This window comes from Chroicocephalus ridibundus, chromosome 7, assembly GCF_963924245.1.
Source record: "Chroicocephalus ridibundus chromosome 7, bChrRid1.1, whole genome shotgun sequence".
In the NCBI taxonomy this organism is placed as follows: domain Eukaryota; kingdom Metazoa; phylum Chordata; class Aves; order Charadriiformes; family Laridae; genus Chroicocephalus; species Chroicocephalus ridibundus.
This window is the reverse complement of record NC_086290.1, coordinates 5686774-5709114: the sequence shown is the minus strand read 5'-3', so window position 1 is coordinate 5709114 and position 22341 is coordinate 5686774. Positions and strand designations below refer to the sequence as shown.

General features: G+C 39.4%; 1 protein-coding gene across 1 annotated transcript in view; it reads right to left on the bottom strand.

The window, feature by feature from the left end:
• Positions 1–22341, bottom strand: part of LRP1B (LDL receptor related protein 1B) — a 744151-nt gene that overhangs the window by 571009 nt on the left and 150801 nt on the right. The window lies entirely within an intron of this gene.

The window sequence follows — 22341 nt, the reverse complement described above, 5'->3', positions numbered from 1 at the left end:
TATTCCATCATTAATTAATGTGAAACTATTCTAACATTAATTAAAGCTCACAAAAGTTCTGTGCAATATATTATATTCGTTTTATCAATATATAAATTACAGTAGTGCCTTCCACATTGCAGATTGCTGGGAAAAGGTTTCTTGATTGTTCTTACGCTGCTACAAGTGAGAAATAAACTTCCCTGGAGTCAATACCGCTACAAAGACAGAAAACCAGGTATAAATAAGGAGAGAATTAAGCCCAATTCCACGTGTCGATCTATCCATCGGGTTAGTTCATACCAACAGCCAATGGATAATGTTATTTTTTTTCTTATCACTATTAGCACGCTGTAAGAGGGTGCCCTGTACACCGCCAGCTTCAGTGCCTGCTGAACCGAGCGCTCGCTTGGAAGACCTTCGTTGTGATTAAGTGCTTTGACTTTTCAGGACGCGTTACGATACTCATTTCTTAGTCTGATATGTCAACTAGCAATTACCACAATAGTGAAAAAACGCTGTTCCTAAGAACAACTCAGCTGGCCTTCTGAACAAAATATCTATTTTGCAGACGCTACACATATATTGTGTTGTTATTGAAAAGCTGACTCTGAGCTTCAAAGGAGAACTCTTATGGCACAGTTTTGGGGACATTTATATATTAGTACTCTAGGAAATAACAATGGGAACACTTTCGTAAAAGTAACCTACCATTCCATATGTGCACACCTCATTTTCAAGGTCAGTCTCTAAAGCTATAGATGGCTACAGGCAAAGTTGCAATTATTGTTCATATTCCTTAGCCTAGCTACAACACAGCTTCTATAATTCTGTAGGAATCAAAGCATTTTTTTAATATTTTAATTCCTTGTCTTTACTGCAACAGCAAACAGCGCTCAGTCATTTAAGTTATGTTCGCTAAAAAAAAAAAAAAAAAAAAAAAAAAAAAAAAAAAGAGTGACTCTCTAATTAAAAGTGTAAGTTTACATGCACAGGGAAGTGGCTTTGCTTAAATCTTTCAGGGAGATGCTTAAAGGTCCTGCCTTGATGGCACTTCCTGAAAAACCAGCTTTCGGTCAGAAAGAGGAAAGGAGTTTGGCAAGTTTCAGCATCTCAAAGATGTACAGCTGTACAGGCAACAGCTGTATGAGGCTTTTTTAATATTTGATTTTATAATATTTTTGAAATCCACAATTAATTTCTGGTCCCTTACGGAAATCTTATAGCACAGTGTGAACCGTCATTTTCTGTGTATTACCTGACTGTTCATAATAGACCTGGGAATATTAAAACTAGCACAAAACTAGCACTTAACTAGTAGTTATCTACTGTGTTCACTTATTTATACCACTAAGTAACTTTTTTTTTTTGATGGCCTTATCTTAAGTATCAGAACCATAGCAGAAATACTTAAGTGCTCACAGTATCAATATTTTTTCTTCTTTTTGCATATAAATATTTCTCAAAGAAAAAAAAAATTGAAATGGCTAAGTTGCACAAATTAAGATTCATAAGACTAAATTATTTCAAGTTACAATTTTTCTAAAGCTTATTTTTTATAGATTTCTAAACTGGTAGTTAAGTGAAAAGAACATTAATGAATAAATACAAAAATATAAAGTAGTGAAAACACGTATGCAGTCAACTTTACCCAAGCAAATGGTTCAACACTAACCTACTCAGTTACACACATGCAAAATACCTATCGAAAAAGCAATCTTGTTTCTTTCCCAAGTCCTGTCGACAATTGGGTAAAAGGAGAAATCAATGCTGTCATTTATGCCACAACGTAACACTCCGAGTCTAATTGTATACTGCAGCGAGCAGAGCCCAGTGTTATGAAAATCACATTTGAATGCGATGAAGAATTTCCGTCTACTTATTCAAGTTTGATGCCAATGAAATCACTGCGATGAAATGTGCAGAACTGTTCCTTTGTAGATGTTGGGTGCAACGTCTGCCTCAAACCCTGTCCCTAAGTCCTGTGGCTGTCCCTGCAGAGACCCCAGTAGCGAGGGAGGATGCCGGGGCGGAAGAGACAGGTCCCCTTCTACAGAGTCCGTAACATCGCTCCCTTGGAAATGCAAAATTTAAAGCAGAGCGAAAGACAACCAGTGAAGTCAGGCTACCAATTAATTTAAAGACCTTTCTCCTCTGCAGCATTCCCTTCTGTTTTATCCTTTTCTCTGTAATAAAATCCCTTTTCACTCCTCAGTGTCAACTGCCAGTCGAAACGCATCCGAGCACTGCTGCTGCCAGCCGTAATGAAGAGGAATCCGACGGAAACCTCTGCATGACACCATACACGCCTGAGTAAACGGCGTTCAAACAAGGAGCTATATGGAACAGGGAAGGATCCTATCGCCGTGCTCAAGGGTAATGAGAGACTGACACAAAAAACAGGTAGGTTGCTGATGGGAAATAAGATATCAACCTTTTTTTTTGTTTTGAGGAGGAACATTGATAGAGCACTCAGTAAGCACTGTCGTAGGGGATTATCCCTTGCCTCTCACTGCACCAGGATCTTCTGAAGCTGCAGGTGGTCACATCTATCTACACAAATAAACCCTACATTGTTCATATTTTGGGCAAAAATTATGAAAATAGCCTAACTAGACATAAACAAGTTTAAGAAAACTATTTCATGCATACCTCAGTTTTGAGCACAGTGCTTGGAAAAAAGGCTTATTTTCTACCTTTTAAAAAATGTAAATAATTTAGCTATTTCCATACAATTAAATTCTTGGGGTTTATTTTATGCAACAGTACAGAAATTACAGAGATCTAAGCTTTTTTATATTCTCTATCTTGAGGAAAAGCTATCAGAGTGAAAAAAACACTAACTTACAGAACACTTTGAAAAACAGATCTTTTTTAGAATAAAGAAGCCGAATATTATCTCAGGGTTTTATTGGCTCAAACTGCTTTTTCAAACTGTTTTCTTTTGCCTATCTATAGAATTATCTTTATTTTCAGCTGCTACCTTTACAAATTAATTGGGCCAGTTAATCATAAACATGCATTAATTAGTGGGTTTATTTTTTTAAAAAAACACTTCCTAAAAAATGGTCATCTAAGATGGCCTTATTTTATAAGTGAAAAACAGTTCTTTTGTACAGAATGTTTCCTTCTGTATTATGTGCGCTGCATAGGCAGGCTCCCAGCGGATGAGAAAATTCACATTTTTAACTTACCAATTCTTTGAGATACAGAGCAGATGGTTAGAAATCATCTCTCTATGGGTAAATGAAAGCTTTGCCTCCCTAAGGATGGCATGCCTTCCTATGTTGCAAACACCTGGCAATGCCTCTTAGAAGGAAAGTTTCACAAAAAAGCTGGTGCTTTTGTGTTAAAGTCAATGTTTCTAGAGCCAAAAATGCATTTTTTTTCTCCAAATGACTGGCATATTTTTAAGGGGGCAAAGCTCAAAATCTCCATTAGAAAACTAATTAGAATTATAATTTATGCCATCACGCTAAACTTGGAAAAGCAAAATTCTATTATGCTGTTAATAGACAAGGAAAAAGAAAAAAAGGCACACAAACAAACTAAAGAAACCCAGCACACAAGACAGTGGCCAAAGTCTGCCTACATCAGGAATGCTCCCCGTTTAATAACGTAGTTGCCTATCTAAACATGCGTTCGAGCTCTGAAATGATGAAGGATAAAGGTTCCTGCCCGTCATCACATTGATGGGTAGAGGTCAAAGGTATCTGCATCCTTCGTATTTGAAGGAATGCAATTATGAGAAGTAGGTCAACAGGATTCTTGAAAAGAACTATACAGGAGATAACATTTATATAATTGAGTGCTTCTTCAGTTCTAGCATGAGAATGTAAATGATTCACTGTGAATCTAATTAATATCTGCCTTCGTCAAGGAACCAGATGCACAGAGAAGCCGTTGTATTTCTAGAACTGTTTTTCCGTGCAGGAATCAGCCCTGTCCCCGCTTTCGGAAGTCCGTTCTTTGAGCGCTCCGTGGATCTGCCAGGCTTCCGCTATGGTCTAGGAGACCCCACCACCACTTGGTGGGCCATCTTCGGAGCACTTCAATCTCCATCTGCTATGAGCACCTGAGAGCCTGAAAAAACAAATCTCCCATATGGCCACACTCTTCAAAGTGAACAAAACTCAGTCTAATAAAGTCTTGATCTGTTCTAGCAGGGAGTATGCTCATTAGGCTTTCACTAAATATTCATAAAAACCACACGTGCAAGCTAATCCAGAAACCACATTCAAACAGAAGCTTTTGAATGATATGATATAGCACCGTATGAATGAATGTTTAAGGATAATTTTTAAAAGCTTTCACAAAAAATAGCTTAAGATTAACTTGAAGTGAGTGAGAATGTTTCATGAATTCATAGAATGGTTTGGGTTGGAAGCGACCTTAAAGATCATCTAGTTCCAACCCCCCTGCCATGGGCAGGGACACCTCCCACTAGACCAGGTTGCTCAAAGCCCCATCCAGCCTGGCCTTGAACACTTCCAGGGACGGGGCTTCCACCACCTCTCCGGGCAACCCATCCCAGTGTCTCACCACCCTCATGGTGAAAAACCTCTTCCTAACATCCAGTCTGAATCGACCCATCTCTACTTTTAATCCATTCCCTCTAGTCCCACCATAACCCGACATCCTAAAACATCACTCACCAGCTTTTCTGTAGGCCCCCTTAAGATACTGGTAGGCCACGATAAGGTCTCTTCGGAGCCTTCTTTTCTCCATTACATTTCAATGTAATGTATTCTTGCACTCATTAGAAGATATTTTTACTGTGGTTCAAGTGAAACAAACAACTTCAGAAGTTTCAGTCTTCTCTCCTTTTTCAAGAAAGCAAAAGGGCTAGAAAAGATGCACATAGAATAGGGGCATGTGTGTGTAAACATGCTTTCCTTGGCAATTTGGGAACAGCGAGATCAAGGAAAGAACCACGAAAACCATGAACTTACAAGCGCTCAGCTGTTTTTTCCACAACTGCATACCCAGAGAAAACTCCCAGCAAAGAGGGGAATTGCCTGCCAAACGGTAATTTTTTTCAGAAGCAAAAGAGCGGGAAGATTATGAGCGGAAAGGCCAGGAAGAGTGGTCAGAAAAAAAACGTAACTCAGCTGTATGGTTTCCATTTGGATCCACTGGTGACAGCATCACCTGTCTGCATGACCAGGAACTTCTACTGATGATGATAAACCCATTCTCCCATGTTTCAGGGATATTATGCAACCAAAAACTTGCACTTTTAAGTTCGTAATTAGTTTTGCTTTGATTTTAATTAAGTTATCTTCATTACAAGAGCTTAAGAAGCGAGAACTTTTTTCCCCCCTCTCAAAAGCATGTTTTCCATTTGGGATTTTCTTTGATCTCTCACTGAAACAGGGAAAGGGGTTTGCAGATTAATTTCTGCAAAATTTAGTCAAAAGTTGAAAAGTATATTCCAGTAGTAATTTATGATAGAATTCATCACATGCTAAGACCTAAATTACTGTAACTGAAAGGGAGATGGGAAGAAAGAGCATGCACAGCACTTCCTACTTATGACTTTTCAGACTTTTATATAATCCTTTTCCAATCTTTTATACCTTTTGAGTTAAATCTACATTTTTAGAGCCCAGTATACAGTAAAACATTTATGTTTTGTCTGCATGAAGCTACAGACAAAATCCTTGGAATGAGTCTTGCAAAACAGTAAACAGGGTTTTACATTCAGAGTATAAAAAAAAAAAAATGTTATGCTTTATTTCTGTCCTACCCAGTTCAGTACATTGCTGTGTTCAAAGTCAGAGAGTAAAGTTTTATTCACAGGATCCACAAATCTCTCTCAAGATCTACCAGACCCTGATTTGTATCTCTTCAGCTGCGTGTATGTTCATATGTATATGGCATTCCTAAACAGGAATAGATATCATTTATGCGATCCTGGCATATTAGTTATCACTTACTCAGCACTTACTAATCAATTAATTGCTTTATCCATGGGCAGAGCTCATCTTGTTTAGAGTTTGGTCAGTCTTTTGACTGACAACAGACATCCTACTTCTCAGTCCATAACCGACTCTGTAAATATTCACGCTCAAATTCCTTATTTACACCACACAGCTGTAATAATTCTTCATATTTTTCAGACTTGGTCAGTACTACTATAACTTACGGATCAGGCTGTTAGAGATCAGTATTAACAAGACAATTAGGAATATGCACTACTTCATACAAATCCTGAAGTATTTTTGGAGGTGGGCCAGTGATAAGTCTAGGGGCAGCCTCGTTCCCCTCAGTTTTGCTCTTCCTTTGACAAAAAAAAGTATTTCTATTAAGGGGGCTGACCCTGAGTCCCCTCCTGGGGATGTGAAGATTATTATTCAGCCTTAATTTGGCACACTTTGTGGACAGAGAAATCTAAGAAATATTCAGATAATGAGAAAGACCCAAATATTTCCGAGTCAATTTTTACCTAATCAGCAAAGGGTCACACAATCATACGTATCTCAGCAAACTACGAAACGACATGATGGTGATGTTCTCTAATGACACAAAAATACTACAGAATAGCCAGATGCCTCCTTTAATACAATGGAGATATACTAATAGAAAAACATTACCTGTAATCTTATTATTTGCCAATCCCTACTCCAGGTAGCCCCATACAGAAAGGAAACTGGAGTCCCAACAAGCTCACTACGAACCAGTTCTTCACAATTATCTTCCGCCTCCTTGGAAACTGGAGGAAACATGCAAACATGTTCCCCAGGGGAAAGTTGTCCTTCCTTCCAAACAGCCAGACTTAGGCTGAATGTTAATGTCAGGATGAAGGGTCAAAGTGACCATCACTTATCCCCCTCTGTATGAAGAATGACAAGCCCCATAACGGAGTCGTCAACGTGCCCTTTCAGCTGCTGACAGCTAGACGGTGACGGGGTGAACGCGAGCAAAAGTGCTCTCATTTGTGGAAAGCCCTCAAAGGTTTCCACTGCAACGAGTCTTCTCTTTTCCATGCCAAACAACAAAATATCTTTGAAGAAACCATTTATATGGAATGTGAAAATCTCTGAGCCTCTCCACCTTGGTCTGCATTATCATAACCTCTTCATAATATTATCAGTTCATTTGCTCTGGTGTAAGCCACCTCGTCAGGAGGAAATGGTTGCAACAGAAGACTTAACATATATTTACATCGATAAAAAATTAGTCTTCATAAGGAACGGTGAGGAACTTGGCAGGAACCTTCACAGGACACTATGCGCTTCCCAGTCCAGGTATATACCTTGATAAGCAACACAAACTTTCACATGCAAAGGAAATCCTAGGAGAGAAAACTTGCATAATACATGTTTTGTACACACATACACGCTTGCTGCTTCTTCAGGAAGCTCAATGGAAAAAAGACTAAGGCTTTCAGCTACTCCCAGGATCAAATCTCAAAAAGGTCTGAAAGATGAACTCTTGAAAAGCAGAAGAAGTGAGCAGAAGGATTGGGACTGAGAACAAGTCACCCTGAGCCCATTTCAAACCCAATTTGACGCAGTGCGCCACTTACTGTGCCTCTAAGCAGAACTTCAAATGAATATTTTTCATCTGCGATCTGTGTTCACTGTTTTAACTTAGGTATTTCCAAGTTACACTTTTAACTTCACTAGTTGTAAAGCTTCCAAATTTAATTGTAATGTTTTCAGGGCAAAATTACTTCTTTTTCTTAAAGTGGCATGCAAGTCCCGACTTGAGACAAATTATTTAAATAAATGCCATACACGGTATTTTCTCTTTTGAAAGCTGAAAACATTCATTACATAGCTTATTACAATATCTTTGATAAGTCCTCTGTTGAGCAGATGTTCTATCATTGTGAATTTTCACATACTAACATTTTTAGCAAATACTGAAAGATAATTAATTTAGATAAATTTCATATATCAAAGGGTAATCAATGATGTCATTGTTTTAATTCAGTAGTTTTATTACCATGCAAAACATAACAAAACCATTTCCTTTTTTTTTTTTTTTAAACTCTAATAGAACAACATCTGCCCAAGCAAGGAAGGAAAATCACATACTAAACTATTGCAATATTTGAAGATACCAGGAACACTGTGGGAATAAAAAAAAAAGAAATTCTGCTCTGTTTATCACCCCTTTGAATAAAAATAATTTTTTAAGTTTTCTTTTAAAGCGCAGATAACTTAATGAAGGAAAGATAGAGCTAGTTAAGATGTAGGTTACTCAGATGACTGTATAATGAGAAAACAAATTTATACTTAAAAAACAGAAAAGGAACTATAATCAGCGATTTATCTTAAAGGATGAAAAAACCCAAAGCAGTATGGAAGGAACTATGAAGTATCTGGACTGAACTAAACCATCTTCTTTGCTTTCTCCTTTATTTCCCCGGAGGAGGTGTTGAGGCTGTGTTATCATTGGTGGCCTGTTTGCTTCTTTGCTTGTTTTAGGGCTCTAGGACAAATTTTGTTCCTTTTGCCAAAAATTACATTTTCAATATTGCACCAGATAGTTGCTGGAAGACTGTACAATTTCAGGATTAAACTAAGCAGTTTGTTCAAGAAGAATCCCAAGAGCTCATATGCTCTGTTACTTCTTTCGGATTTCAGTGGGCTGTTCGCCCTTCGTTCCCACCCGCGTGCTTTGGAACAACGGGGAGTCACCGGCGGCTTCAGAGGACCTCAAAACACACGCCGGGTTTCCCAGTCCAGCTCCTTCAATGTACGGCCCAGTCTCGTTTCCTAAGACCTATGTAGCACACAGTTATCAACGCAGTTCTTAAATCCTGCCCTGAAATGTCTTAGCTCATCTACTCCGGTACTCAGCTACTCTTACGAGAGGCCGTTTGCCGTAACGGGCTGTCATTACAGCAATCGGAGAATATTTACCCGGCTCTCAACTGCCACGTACAGCTCACATTTAAGCGCAGCAACAGGGGGCTATCCATCTTCTCTCCCCACTCTTCTGTCGTTCCATTGCCAGTCGTTTAATGCTAACTGCTCTGCTAACCATGGTCAGTGGCACGGAGATAGTGGCCAAGCATGACGGATGGCAAAGCTGGTTTTTATCCCACAGCGATTAACGGAACGGGAAGGGGGAGATGTATGGAAGAATTTGCGACTGGCACGCAATTTAAGTACACAAAAATAGTACATAATGACATGGAGGATGGCAAGGCAGGAGAAGTAAGAACCAAACTCTTGGAGAAAACCTTATCAGAAGGCAGTAAACGTTAAGATATTTTCACATCTGTGAAGGAAAGCCCTGTCCTACTATCCTGTCACAGTCAGGAGCGGCAAGCCTGCTGCCACTAACGTATCTCAGAACGATCCCACTTAAAATGACATGAAATAATGATGAACAGGTTTCGATAGCAGATGGAAGCCTATTGCATAATTCAATTTTAATGACCAGAGAAGTCTTAAATGCGAAGGTTTTGTTTTGTGCAACAAGAGATTAATATGAAATGCAACAGCCAAATCTGCTACCATAAGCAACTACATATGTTTAATGCATGTTCATTTTATAATGGAATAATTAATCTACAGGGAAATGTGGTTAAAGACTGTAAGATGTCCTTATACTAAACTCAATGATTAGAAGGATGAAAGGACTAGGAGAAAACCAAGCTAAAACTCCTTTCTAAATACAGTCTACATGAACAGCTAAAAGAAGAGTCTTACTACCAGGGTTAAGCATTCAACTCAAATCAGACTCTGCATAACTTTAATATCAAAAAAGCTCAGAAAAAATATCGCAAGTGTGGTAGTAACGCTTAGAAACTTGCAACACCAAAAAAAAAATAAATCTATTTTTCATATAAATAATTTTAAAATTGACTCCAATCCTACAAATGACTCCATATGCATGCTGGACCCTACTGAAGTCGTATCCATGATTTTAAATAACTCCAATCAACAGTGTCAAGTTAAATTGCAGGAATTAAGTCAATAGCACACCAAAGAGTTGCCCGATATAGGCTTAATTGCAATTTAACAGTTGGGAAAGTAGTTAAAATTGTGATCTTCTGCAGTTTGGGTCTTACTTTTTTTGATAGCATGGTCAAAGGCTGATAATTTAAGGTGTAATTTCAAAATATATTCGTTGAATAATAATTTTCACACCACTAGAGAACAATACATTGTGATTTTAGCTGCTGCTGTCAGTATGCCTTCAAAGTGAATATCTGAGTAGGCAAACATATTATTTAGAGGTAAGAAGGTGTAATATTTAGTAAAAAGCTACTACCGGGAAACGAATGGTATTTACAAGGGCATCTTGTATTCTTTCTAAAATGACAACGTTACAAAGAAGGATCACATCAAAATAATGGATGGACTTCATATCTGAAGTACCTTTTTGCTTTGTAAAAAAATATAGCCAACATACATGCATATTGCATCACCTACAACAGCACAGTGTCACCCTGCTACCTACAAACAAGTTTTGAAACTAGCCCTGCTTGGATTTATTATCCCGCCCAGGACAGCGGGAACAGCGCTGGGTGAGTTATGTGAGCCTTGAGTAACGACTCGCAGGATTAATGAGCACGTATGCCCATTTGCTCCTCGGAAACGAGAAGGAAACAGTCAGAGTTTTGACACTAGGGAGAAGAGTTGCGTTGATAAAAGGCTGAAGAGACCATCACAGGCCTCAAGTACAGACTGGTTACAAAAACTTTTATTTTTAAAGCAAGGTAGGAATCATCCATCTCTGCTGAGAACTTTCTTGCGGGAAGGAGCTCTCGTCTTAAGTTGCATTCTAGGATTATCATCGGTTCATCATGCAACGAAAAGCAAGTGCTATCACTCGGAACTATTTTGTTACTTAAAAAAAAATCATCTTAAAAAAGTATTTATTAAATGCTTTGAAACATTAGCATATTTGTTTGAAAAAAATCAATAATATACATAAATTCAGTATTTAATTATTCAAAGACAAGCCAACACCAAAGAACTGTACGTTTAGATGATTATTCCTTTGGCTTACTAAGGTAAAGTTCTATTATCCTTCATAAATGTTCACTTGTTTGGTTTTTTTTTTTTTAAATACTGTAGAAAGAAAGTTATGAAAATAGATATAAGGAGAAATAAAGACAATGTCTGATACAGTGTTACCAAGTAACGTTGTAGAGAGACTAAAAAAAAAAACCAAAAAGTTTATTGCCAAATAGTCACTTGGCAAACAAAAAGCCCCATGTCCTTATGGAGGAAACATTTAATTCAAAGGCAGTGCTCCTACGGGAAGCCTTACATCTGCTATTGCCTTTTCAGATCCCCACAGTCCCTAAGGCTATTTGTGTCACGCGGGACGGTCAAGAGGATGGAAACAGCCATTTAGAAAACTGAAGACGGCATCAAGAACAGAACTGATACGATGGTATGCAGGATCCCCCACACCTGCTGAAATTTTTAGTAGTACAGAAACCAAAGATGAAATAATTTCATTTTTGGCATGACAGCTTTCTTCAAACTGCCGTGCTATCTGAAGGGTGGCCAAGGCAATCCTAACTTTTCAAAAGTTCCCCTGCAGCCACGGAAATCGGGCTCACAAGCCTGATGTGCTGAGTAAGGAGTTAGTGGGCACCTGAATAAATACAAAACACCACAGCTCTCGCAGAGGAAGGGCCCACCTAACAAAAACCCCGCTGGAGGAGAACCATCACAAATACATACTCAGGCTCCCCTTTGTCCCCACTCTCTTCTGTCCAAAAAAACTTTAAGTTACTTCAGAGACTTTCCACATGTGGGGAACATTAATTAAAATTCAAGCAATGGCTGAGGAGACGGGAAAGGAAACCAAGAGCTTCACGTTCAGGAAAAGTTGGCCAGCTTTAAATAAAAACCAAGAAAAGACATCCTCAGGTAGTAAACTCGGGATAAAACCTGCAAATATCATCATTTTAGGGCAGGTCAAAAGGATGATCGATGTTTCACCTTTGTTAGCCATAACCAGGCCTCACTTCAGCAGGAGGGGTGCTGAGGATTTTATTACCAGCTTCGCTGGCTGCTGAGATTGCGCTACAAAAATTATGCCTTGGTTTTACCACACATAAAGGGGAACAAAGACTCTCTTTGCATTGAGCCGCTTTGGCTCTCAACACTTATTCCTGCTTACCTTGAAGTGATTTCATGCATATCGAAGGTGAGCCATGCCGTGTACCATAAAATACGCAAAATCTTGTAAACTGTCACTGTCTTGACAGTGTTGCCACAGTAGTTCCCAGCTACCTCCAGGTGATATGAAAACATATGCTTGAACTATCTCTGCTGGGACTTATTAAACAAACAGTATGTTCTGTAGATTAAACCATAATTAGGTATGATGTCAGTATTGTAAAAGCACGGTAATTATGCCCCCGTTTGTTCTACTGGTTTACTTAGCACTAAAAACGTGAATTCTCACAGGCTAGCATGAAACTGGTAGTTCACAGTTCAGAAGTCTCTTCTCATTTGACGGGTAAAAATATTTCTGTAAAACTAACAGAGCCAGCAGGTTCCTCTGATTTTTTTTTATTGTTTTTTTAATAATTTAAAAACTTCAAGGGACTTTGGATCAGGCCGCAATAAGGAGCTCTCATATTTCTATGTAGCATGGACCACTTAATAGAGTTAAGTAGCATGCAACCTTGTACCATCTCCTCCCTTGAGAATAAAATAATAGCTGATGCCTACACAGAAAAAACAATATTAGGAAGCATGTATTTTTAGCAACTTTAATTATATTCTAGCAGCAGGAAAGAAAGAGATGCAGAACTGTACAACCAGGCAGTTCTCCTTAGAAGACAGAGGGGCTTTGGAGCTCCACAGCAGAACAATTTCGCTTGCAAGTGATTTCGAGTCAGGGAATTACTGGGAAGGCTGTTTTCTGCAGTGCTGCCCTAGTTGTTCTTTGCGGCTGCTCTCCAGAATCTCAGCAGCTGGGCTAAGTCACTGAAGCAGACTCAATCCTTACACTTCGGAGGAAACGTGCGTGCGTACGCGTGCTCCAGAAGGAGCTGGTTTGGGCTGATCTGTTATCACAGTGATAACAACACGTTTTGGTGCTTACACATATTTTTATTTATAGCACCATATTTCTAAGTTCCCCCCAGCTGGGTATTCATTAAGAGCAGTCCGCTGTACTTCAGGACACCGGCAAAAGCAGTTTGATGTCTCAAATGCACCGTTGTTGAAAAGATGCAGAACTGAATGCCAACCCTGATCGTGCAATTGCATCCTAAGCAACTGATATTCCAGCCATCTAATGGTCAAAATAACGCGGGGGGATCCAAAGAAAGGGGATTTTGAAGTAACTCAAGTTGTTGAACTCAAGTAATTTCTTTCTATACGCTAACGAAGCAGTTTTTCTGGGCAGCAGGCTGAAGATACAGGACAAAACATTCACATCACTACTACTACTGATCACACGCCATCATTTTTTCATGGTACCTCTTACTTTTGCTGTATGCGAGGCATGATGTGTAATTTAGATTTCATTTAAGATGCGAGTGAAAAAAAGAGCTTCGTCCCATTCACAACGGACAGATTTTCCTCCTGCAAAGTCTGTATCTCGCACCAAGCAGCGCAAATAACTACAGGAGTTGATAGAAGCTCAGCTTAGGAAATATTTACATCACAAAGGTAAATGTTTAGTTCGGTGGTTTAGTGTCATATTAGTTTAGGGGGAAATAAAGCCTCCTATGTTGACTATGCAGGGAGGTGTTTGTGGAGCTGCTGGAGGACACCTGCTCTGCTCAGTAAGAGCCCCCACTGCCACCTCCATCGCCAGCCCAGCACAGACGGCGGCAGCTCCCACCCAGGGGCTGCTATCTGGTTTTTGAGATACACAGATTTTAAACCTGTAATAGGAAATTACAATTGTAGCAAGCAATACAGCATCCCGTGCATGTTGCGTTTGCAGGGTGGATGTTATCGGCGTAGGCAAAATTATACCTACACTACAGATTTCGTATTGTAGAAATAAATAACCAGTGAAAGAAACCCTTGCTCAGAATGACATCACTTTACAGAACAGCATTCAAATGCATGAGTTTTACAACCCCTATTAAAATAAGTGTTAATAAAAACCACACACTTAAAGCATATGAATAAACACTCTTGCGGGTGTATCTATTACAGCTTCCAGAACCAGGACCAGAAGTAAATACTCCCCAAGTACACAGCCCACTTCCAATGTCACAGCCCTGAAGAAGGGGATGCAGGAGGCACCTGCTGCAGGGCGGCTGTGGTGTCCCCTCCCTCCCTCCCTCCCTCCCAGGTGCCGCGTTGTCCCTGGTCCCCAGCACTTCAACAGTATCACAATTTGGGGTTATCTTTGGGGGAAGCACCCATGAAGCATCCTCACCACTCAGAGCAATGCTTTAAGTGAAACATAAAGCATTTAAAGCCCGGCAATCAATAACCCAGGCAGGGGTCACTCGCACCATGGGTCTTTACATTTTACGGTGCCATTAACACATCAAGACTGAACCTTGATGTATTCTTTAATAATCCAGAGGGATTATAATGCTAACTGCGAGTTCTTAGCAAAGGAACCTGTGCTCACTTGAGAGTATTTGTTGTCTAAAACTCCACCAGGAACACATGCTTGGCCACATCAACACAATACTCTTTGCACATTAGTTCTGGGGCCAGTTCAAGTACCAGCTCTTAGAAACCAACTCTTCAAATTCCCCCCCCCCCAAAATCAATTAGTATTTATTTTATGCTAACAAAATTACATACAGTATTAACTGTTTAAGTCATTATTCGAATGCTTGTGTAATACATATTTAAAATATTTGATTTCTTAAAATTAAGTGCAACAGCATATATTATGGTGTGACAGTCAAAAAAATATTAACTTTAGTTTCACTTACTGTGTTTGCAGAACAAATACAAGCCCGAATTAGGGGTCAGGGAATGGAATATTTAGATTGTACAGTCTAAATATATCTCCCAGGGAAAAACAATTAATTATCTTTGTTACTGCCACTACTGCTGAGAACAGCTGCAATTCCTGGCTTGCCAAGTTCACGTCATTGAGGGTTATTCCTATTAATATCAATTAAGATCTAAACTGTTTGAGTCTCTTCAGTAATGGTGCTCAAGTAGATTTAAAGTGCCATTTCGCAGAAAGCGCACCTGTAGCAGAATTGGTGGCACCTATTCTTTTTTATCTTAAGAAAAAAAAAGGTTAAAAAAAATATAGATATGGCTCACTGAAATGTGTTCAAGCACCGGTAACTAAGACACACTAATTCCTAAGACAGCCCCAAAGACCTGTGTATTTACTTCCACATGAGAAGCGTGGTAAAACTCTTGTTCCTTAATTGAAGTGGAGATCCTATTACACCATCACTTACAGACTGCAATTAAATCAGCCCATGAAGTCGTGTCGAACTGGTGTTAAGCGCGTTGTATGACTTCACCGTGAGCGCACTTAGAGACCCCCCCGGCTGGCAGGAGCTCAGCCCTGCCTTTCATCTACCTGAACTATGGGATCAGCAGAGAAATGAATCTTCTCACCTTCGGACAAGTCCGTGCTTTCCCTCACACACCTTTCCACTTTTGTTCCTACGACTGTTTTAAGATCTTCAAACATATTTCTCACGAAGCCATTGTGGGCTGAATGGAATAAAGAGCAATTATCACCTTGCTACTAGTTTCTTTAAACTACAGAGGCTCATATTGATTGGATCAAGCCTAACTAAACTGAGGCTTAGGAATTAATAACTCTTCATCATTTCCTTTCTATTTCACTGATAACAATAAAGGATTTCCACCATCCCCACCACCCCCCGCCTCCAATGCCACTCTATGTTTCAAGTACACATTTTTAAACAACTTTTTCCTCGATTCATTTTCTGAAGTGGCTTTACAGGAAAAAACAAAAAAAAACTAACAAAAAAACCACAAACAAAAACCACAGCAATGGTTTCAAAGATATTTCCGAAGACCACATTGTGAGACTGAAGTAATTAATGATGGGTTAGGAGGAAACATTAGGTAAGATCCAGCAACATAGACAGGATGTTTTGAGAGCCGCTTTGTGTATCTGCACAAAGAATTTATTTTATTTTTTTTCCATTATTTGCTACTTAGTAACGATCACTATCATAAACACAAAGAAAGTTTAAGCAACAAGTATTCAAACCCAGGAAGAAACACAAACCAGAAAAACCAAAACCAACCAAACAAAAAAACAAACAGAAGAGATTTTAAGGGCAATTTGACAAGAAAAATAAACCTTATGTTTCATTTTGAAGAAAATCACATGTTATCACTAAGGACAAAAACAGCATTCCAGGTAGAAGACGTGAATATTGAAGACGACCAAAAGGTGATGAATGCAGCTGGAAACACCGGGGAAGACTTTTTTTAAACTCACACCACCTGTATAAAGTTATTTCGAAGATACCTTGAGACACACATTAAAATGACCGGATATTTTAAAGTATTTTGGAAATCTGCATTTTGAGGAAATAGAAAGAAGATGACATTGTAGTATTGCAAACAGCTGATCAAAATATTCAAAACTTTGAAACCCAAGAGAAAAATCAGAAGAAAAGTAGGATAAGACGCTCTAGTTGCACAACATTTTGTCCACTGCTTTGCTAAATGGACCGAGGACTTTTTTATCATTATTATTAGAATATGACAGAGAAGATGGTAAGTCAAATATAGGTGGTCATGACTCTCCCAAAATCTCCAGCTGGGAACACTAATGTGTTTTAAGCAGTCAGTGGAGGGGGCAGCAGGAGGCCTCCTGAGGACACACCAGGTCAGTTGTATCTCATGGTCCGAGTAGCTGAAGGTTCAAGGTTCTGTTCAGATCTCTGCACACTGTTCCTGTCATCCCCATGGACTGAGGCATAAACATGCAAACTATCGATGTTATGCTTCACTACAGAAATAATTTTCACACCGTCTTGGCCATTGGCTTACATTTGCCAGTGGGATCACTTTTTCCTCCTTCCATCTCCCGCGGTGCTGATGGAGATCCACGTCAGAAGATCACTTTACCCCAGCCCGGACCTCAGGCAGCACTTTCCCTTGCCTTTGTTCAATCAGAAATATCACACTGTGCATCCATTTCAGCTAAAAGGGGCATGACACAACGCAGTCTGAGGAGCGAGGAGGTAGAGTCGGGTCCATAGTTTCCCTCTTTTGGCAGATGTGTGACTGGTTTAACCTCCCACAGAGATTTATTCGCCGTTCCAAATGAATTTTGTCTTCTGCAGCAGAAATAGTTGTGTATTTGTGAGCACTAGGGAGGAGAAGTAAAATCTCTCACGCTTTACAAAGGTGAATGAGTTACAAATCTATGTTTCCACAGAACCTTCCAAACTGCACTGATTTTACCCCAGAAAAATCATAGAATCATGGTTTGGGTTGGAAGGGACCTTAAAGATCATCTTGTTCCAACCCCCTGTCCTGGGCAGGGACGCCTCCCACTAGACCAGGCTGCTCAAAGCCCCATCCAGCCTGGCCTTGAACACCTCCAGGGATGGGGCAGCCACAGCTTCTCTGGGCAACCTGTTCCAGTGTCTCACCACCCTCAGAGTAAAGAATTTCTTCCTGATATCCAATCTAAATCTCCCCTCTTTCAGTGTAAAAACATTCCGCGTTGTCCTATCGCTCCACTCCCTGGTAGAGGGTCCCTCCCCAGCTTTCCTGTAGGCCCCATTTCGGTACTGGAAAAATCAGATCCTTTAAGGCTTTTATTCGACACTTGCATGAGAACCGCTTTTCATGGTTTCACTCCACTACTGTGCCCGACATCAGCAAGGACAACAAAGGTGTTGTTTGGTCCTCCTGGTTTTCTGTGCTGGCCCAGACACCACCCTGGACACCATCTCCTCTCTCATTCCTACCAGGTGACATTACTTAATGATGCCACAGAAAAACCACTGGGACAAAAGAAGTCTCTCATTTGAAGAGGGAAAAGGCCAGCAGTACCGGGGGACTGTTGTTAAGGAAGCAAAACTGAGGTGAAATGATGTTGGAGATAAGGCAGATAAGAACGAGATGAAAACAGAAACAACTAAAAAAATATTTAAAGTCATCAGGATGAAGACAAAACAAAGAGCAGCCCAAGGAGTTACTAGCTTGTGTGAAACATCTTTTATACACTTCGAGACTGGACCTCTGCACATCCGAGATCCGCAGAGGAATCAGGTGAGTCAGAAGGACCCTTTCATCAGTGCTACACTAAGTTTACATCAAGTAGACAGAAAAATAACGTTTGAAACCAAAGTCCTATTCATCATTCAAAACCAAATGCAGTACCGCTCCTGTTTAACTCAATGCTGCTTCTAATAAAGTGATTTGGACTCACTTTATTGGCTTACAAGTTCATTTTTATTCTGATCAGATTCACCGATAGACACCGCTGCACTTCCTCATCTTGTCAAAAGAGCGCAAGACCAAGACAATCTCTAGCTGACATTTCAATACAAAATAGGACATTCATCATTCAAAAGCAAACATTTTATTTAAAAAAATATCCCAACTAGCATCCTGTGGCAGGTAAAAAACTTTCTGAATTTTTCTAATCATGGTTTGGTCAAAGAACACCAACATAAAAGAGACCACCACTTCATGAAAAATTCCTATTTTTCCCCCAAACCCTGAAGGCAATTGCTTTAAGCACTGCAGAAATTAAAATCCAGCAACACTGAACTTAACCTAGATAGTTACTTTACATAACTTAGAACTGATGAATAACAGAAATCTGCAGAACTACACAGATTATAGGAAAGTTATTTTATGACTGTTCCAAAAGTAACAGCCTCTTTAAATAAATTCAGATTGCATTTCTTTTGTCTTACCGGATGCAAGCTAACATTTCCCACCTTCTGCACTTCCTATTCTTTTTCAAATAGCTCCTGAGAAATTCTGTTATCATTTTTCATAATTCTTGGTCAGGCTTTTCCTGCTCTAGGCACACAATTATATCATTAACGCAGGCAGACGTGCCTTCCTTGAGTTTTCTGGGGTACTTTCCACAGAACGACATGAAGAGCACTAAACTATATTTCTACTTTCAGCAACGCAACATTGGAATCATACAACTCTATTTGTATATACCAAACTAATTCACGCGCAACATGAAGCATAACTTTTCCTTGAGTATTAGTACACCCACATCAATAATTAAGAATTCCAGCTTGCTGAAATCTGACCTGGGGAATAAAGATCACCAAGAGAAGAGATCAAGTGAAATTTATTTATTTAGCAGAATGAAACAAAAGCCTAAGGGAATATCTTCACCATCTATGAAGATGTTAGAATTGACATGGGAAAAAGGAATGTTTATATAGGTGCCCTTGTGCATCAGCATCTAAACCAGCCATGATTTATTGTAAAGAAGGGTAGAAAAGCTAGATTTTGAGAGACTTTCCCTAAGGAACAACAAAGGCATTAAATAAAAAAATAAAGTTACATCGGAGCTTAAAGAAAGTTATGAATGGGATATAAAGCTATTTTACATAATACATTCCCAACTTTCTGGATCCATAAAGCACAGGTGGTATAACCAAAACTTTCCATAGTCCGTATTAATGAGCATGTTTTCACTTTAATTTAATGTGTTTACTCGGAGCTATTATCAATAGCTTTTTTCCCTGCATTATGAAGACCCAAAGCTGGCATCAACACCCGTGCATTTAAAAACAGCAGCCAAAAGGAAAGCATAACGTTACCGTGCTGTACCCCTTTAAAAATCTCTGTCCTCCACTTAATTGCAATGACCCTAAAGTAATAAGCATTTCCTGGAACATACAAAGTATTCTTTCTTGACGAGGACAGAATACATTTGTTTCCCAAATTAGGTGGAACCCTACAGATGTTGGCATTAAGTGTACTGATGGGAATCATGATCATCTGTCAGAAAAACGTATAAATCCTTTGGGCTCTATAACAAGTTGACGGCATTCCTGTGAAATATTAACTAGGCACAATGCAGACATTGACATTTAACTCTCTGTTTCCACTGGATTTTTTTTTTCCCGACTCATCATTGCTCTCTCCAGCTTTCTCAGGCTCCGCATTTTATAGAAATGACCATATGTTTAGATTTGTATTTGATGACATAATTGCAAAACTGCAGCGAGCGAGCAGCTAGAGCTCTGCATGTTCGCTGTGTTGTGGCCACAGAGCTGAAGAAACCTTCTGCAATGCAGCGAAAGCCACATTAACAACTTCCAAATCTTAGCAAGAAACAGGTATTTCTGTTGTCAGCTAGAGTAGAAGCATGAAACCAGGCAGCCCTTAATATAAACTAGGTCCCTCGGTTACTTTTACAAAAGTAATAGAGGAAACAGTAAATTCGAATCTGTCCAAGTTGCTGGTTTCTGTGGAGAAGCGGAGTTGGCCTTTCTGTAGATCTATCATGGTTTGTAATACAGCAGTATGGTAAGACAGAAACTTCATGAATGTTTTATGAAGTTGTAGGTGGTAGAAAACTGCTTCTTGCTCAAAAGAGCAAAATTAGAGTTAGAATCTTCTCGCCAAGAATTCCTTCAGGAAGCCAAGGACCCTCTTCTTCATTAAAAGTTTCCCTAGAAGTGGTATGTTTTTTCCATAGACACGCAAGATGTTTCACTTTTTGACAAACAGGCTATTTTTCTGATTAAGTGCACTTAATTGAAAAAACTTCCAGCCAGCAACTTCTGAAACACTCAAAAGAGAACGTGCTCAAGGTACAGCAGCATGAGATGGGCACGGGGCAGGGGAGATTTAACAATAACTACAAGTATCTGTCCTGCTGTCTCACGTGCAGCTCATTAGAACATCCCTCCATAAGAGCTCCAGAAGATAACAAGTCATCAAACACAGGACAATATTTCACTCTTAAATCACAACACAGCTTTCTAGGGCTTTCAGCTCTTGACAATCTTATCTAAAGAGGTAATTTTCAAGGCACTGAAGAAGCCCTGAGCACTTTCGTCATCTTCAGGTTGATCTCCAAACTATAAAAGCAGAAGAAAGTAACTGAAATTGAGACATCAACTGAAGCTGCAAATTACCTCCCACCGACTTCAAGGTTTCATCCACTCACCTGTACAGCTGCAGGGTTCGGATCTGCCCTGTACCGCACTACTGAAATCCTGGCCTGAAAGGAGAATCCCTCTGAACCGAACAGTCCATGATTCCACACAAAAATGAAATGAAGCGCCTCTGTAAATCTGTGGCATTTACTGGGACACAACTCCCACCTGGGTGACTCTTCCGTCAGTGGAAGATCCACAGCACCACCTCGCTACCAATCCTTTTTTGTAAAGGCAAGTCATACACTTACAAGCCACATATTATACAGGCAGTAAACAGTTTAAAGTGGAGGTGGCCAAAGAAGCAAATGGAAACTATTCCCTCCCACTATACGGTGTTGTGGCTGTGGAAAAGCTTTCCAAAGCCAGGATAACGACACTGGGGGGGTCTGTGGGCACGGCATGCCGTCCTGCCAGCCTTAGGAGCTGGGGACCCGCAGGCACCTCCGAGCTGTGCTGGAGATACAGGCTTGCGCATCAGGTTCCTCCAAACAGGAGACCACTCCATGCGCTACTTGCAACGCCTTCAGACTTTTGCTTGAATTCCTTCTCTTTTTCTGTATTTTTAATTACTAAAACTGTTAATAGGCTTTAAGTTTACAACTGAAACCAAAGTAAGCATTTAACTTTGCTAGTGGTTTGGTTTTTTGGTTTTTTTTGTTTTTTTTTTTTTTTTTTTTTTTTTTTTTTTTTTTTTTTGTTTTTTTAAAAAAATTCCTTTATACACCAGAGAAGGAAATGCCTGATTTTCTTCAAATGCTACAGAAAGCCAAACTTCAAAATCTTTCATGGAACAAAACCTGTGTCCTCTGCATTCTTCTAATCGGAATATTAAAGTAATTAAAACTCATCCAATGGAGCTAATTATCATTTCAACAGAAGCAGAGCCAAGATTCAGGAAGGGAAGCGCTATTAAAAAAAAAAAAAAAACAACAAACCCAAACATATAATCAACAAAAACTTGTACTCTCTAGAAAAACATAATTGGCCTAACGTGATATAGACGTACATTAGTTCCTGGATGCAAAAAGCAGAGCTTGATTACAGCAGTAGAGAAAGCTACCATGATTATCCTAATTAAAAATTTGCCAAGTTATTTATAGTATAATACAAGAAAATGACATTCATTATCCTATAAACTATTCAACAAACCATTAAGCGCTGTAATAAAATCAATTGGCAAAAAGAGGTGCAATTATATTTATACTCGTGTAAACTCCTTGGTGAACTAAACCCAAAGCATCGCTCAGTCTCAGTGTTCTTTACACAAGCAGTGCAAAGGTGTTTGAGAGATTCAGAAATATAAAAGTATCCCTCAATTAGCGTGCTAACGGTTGTTT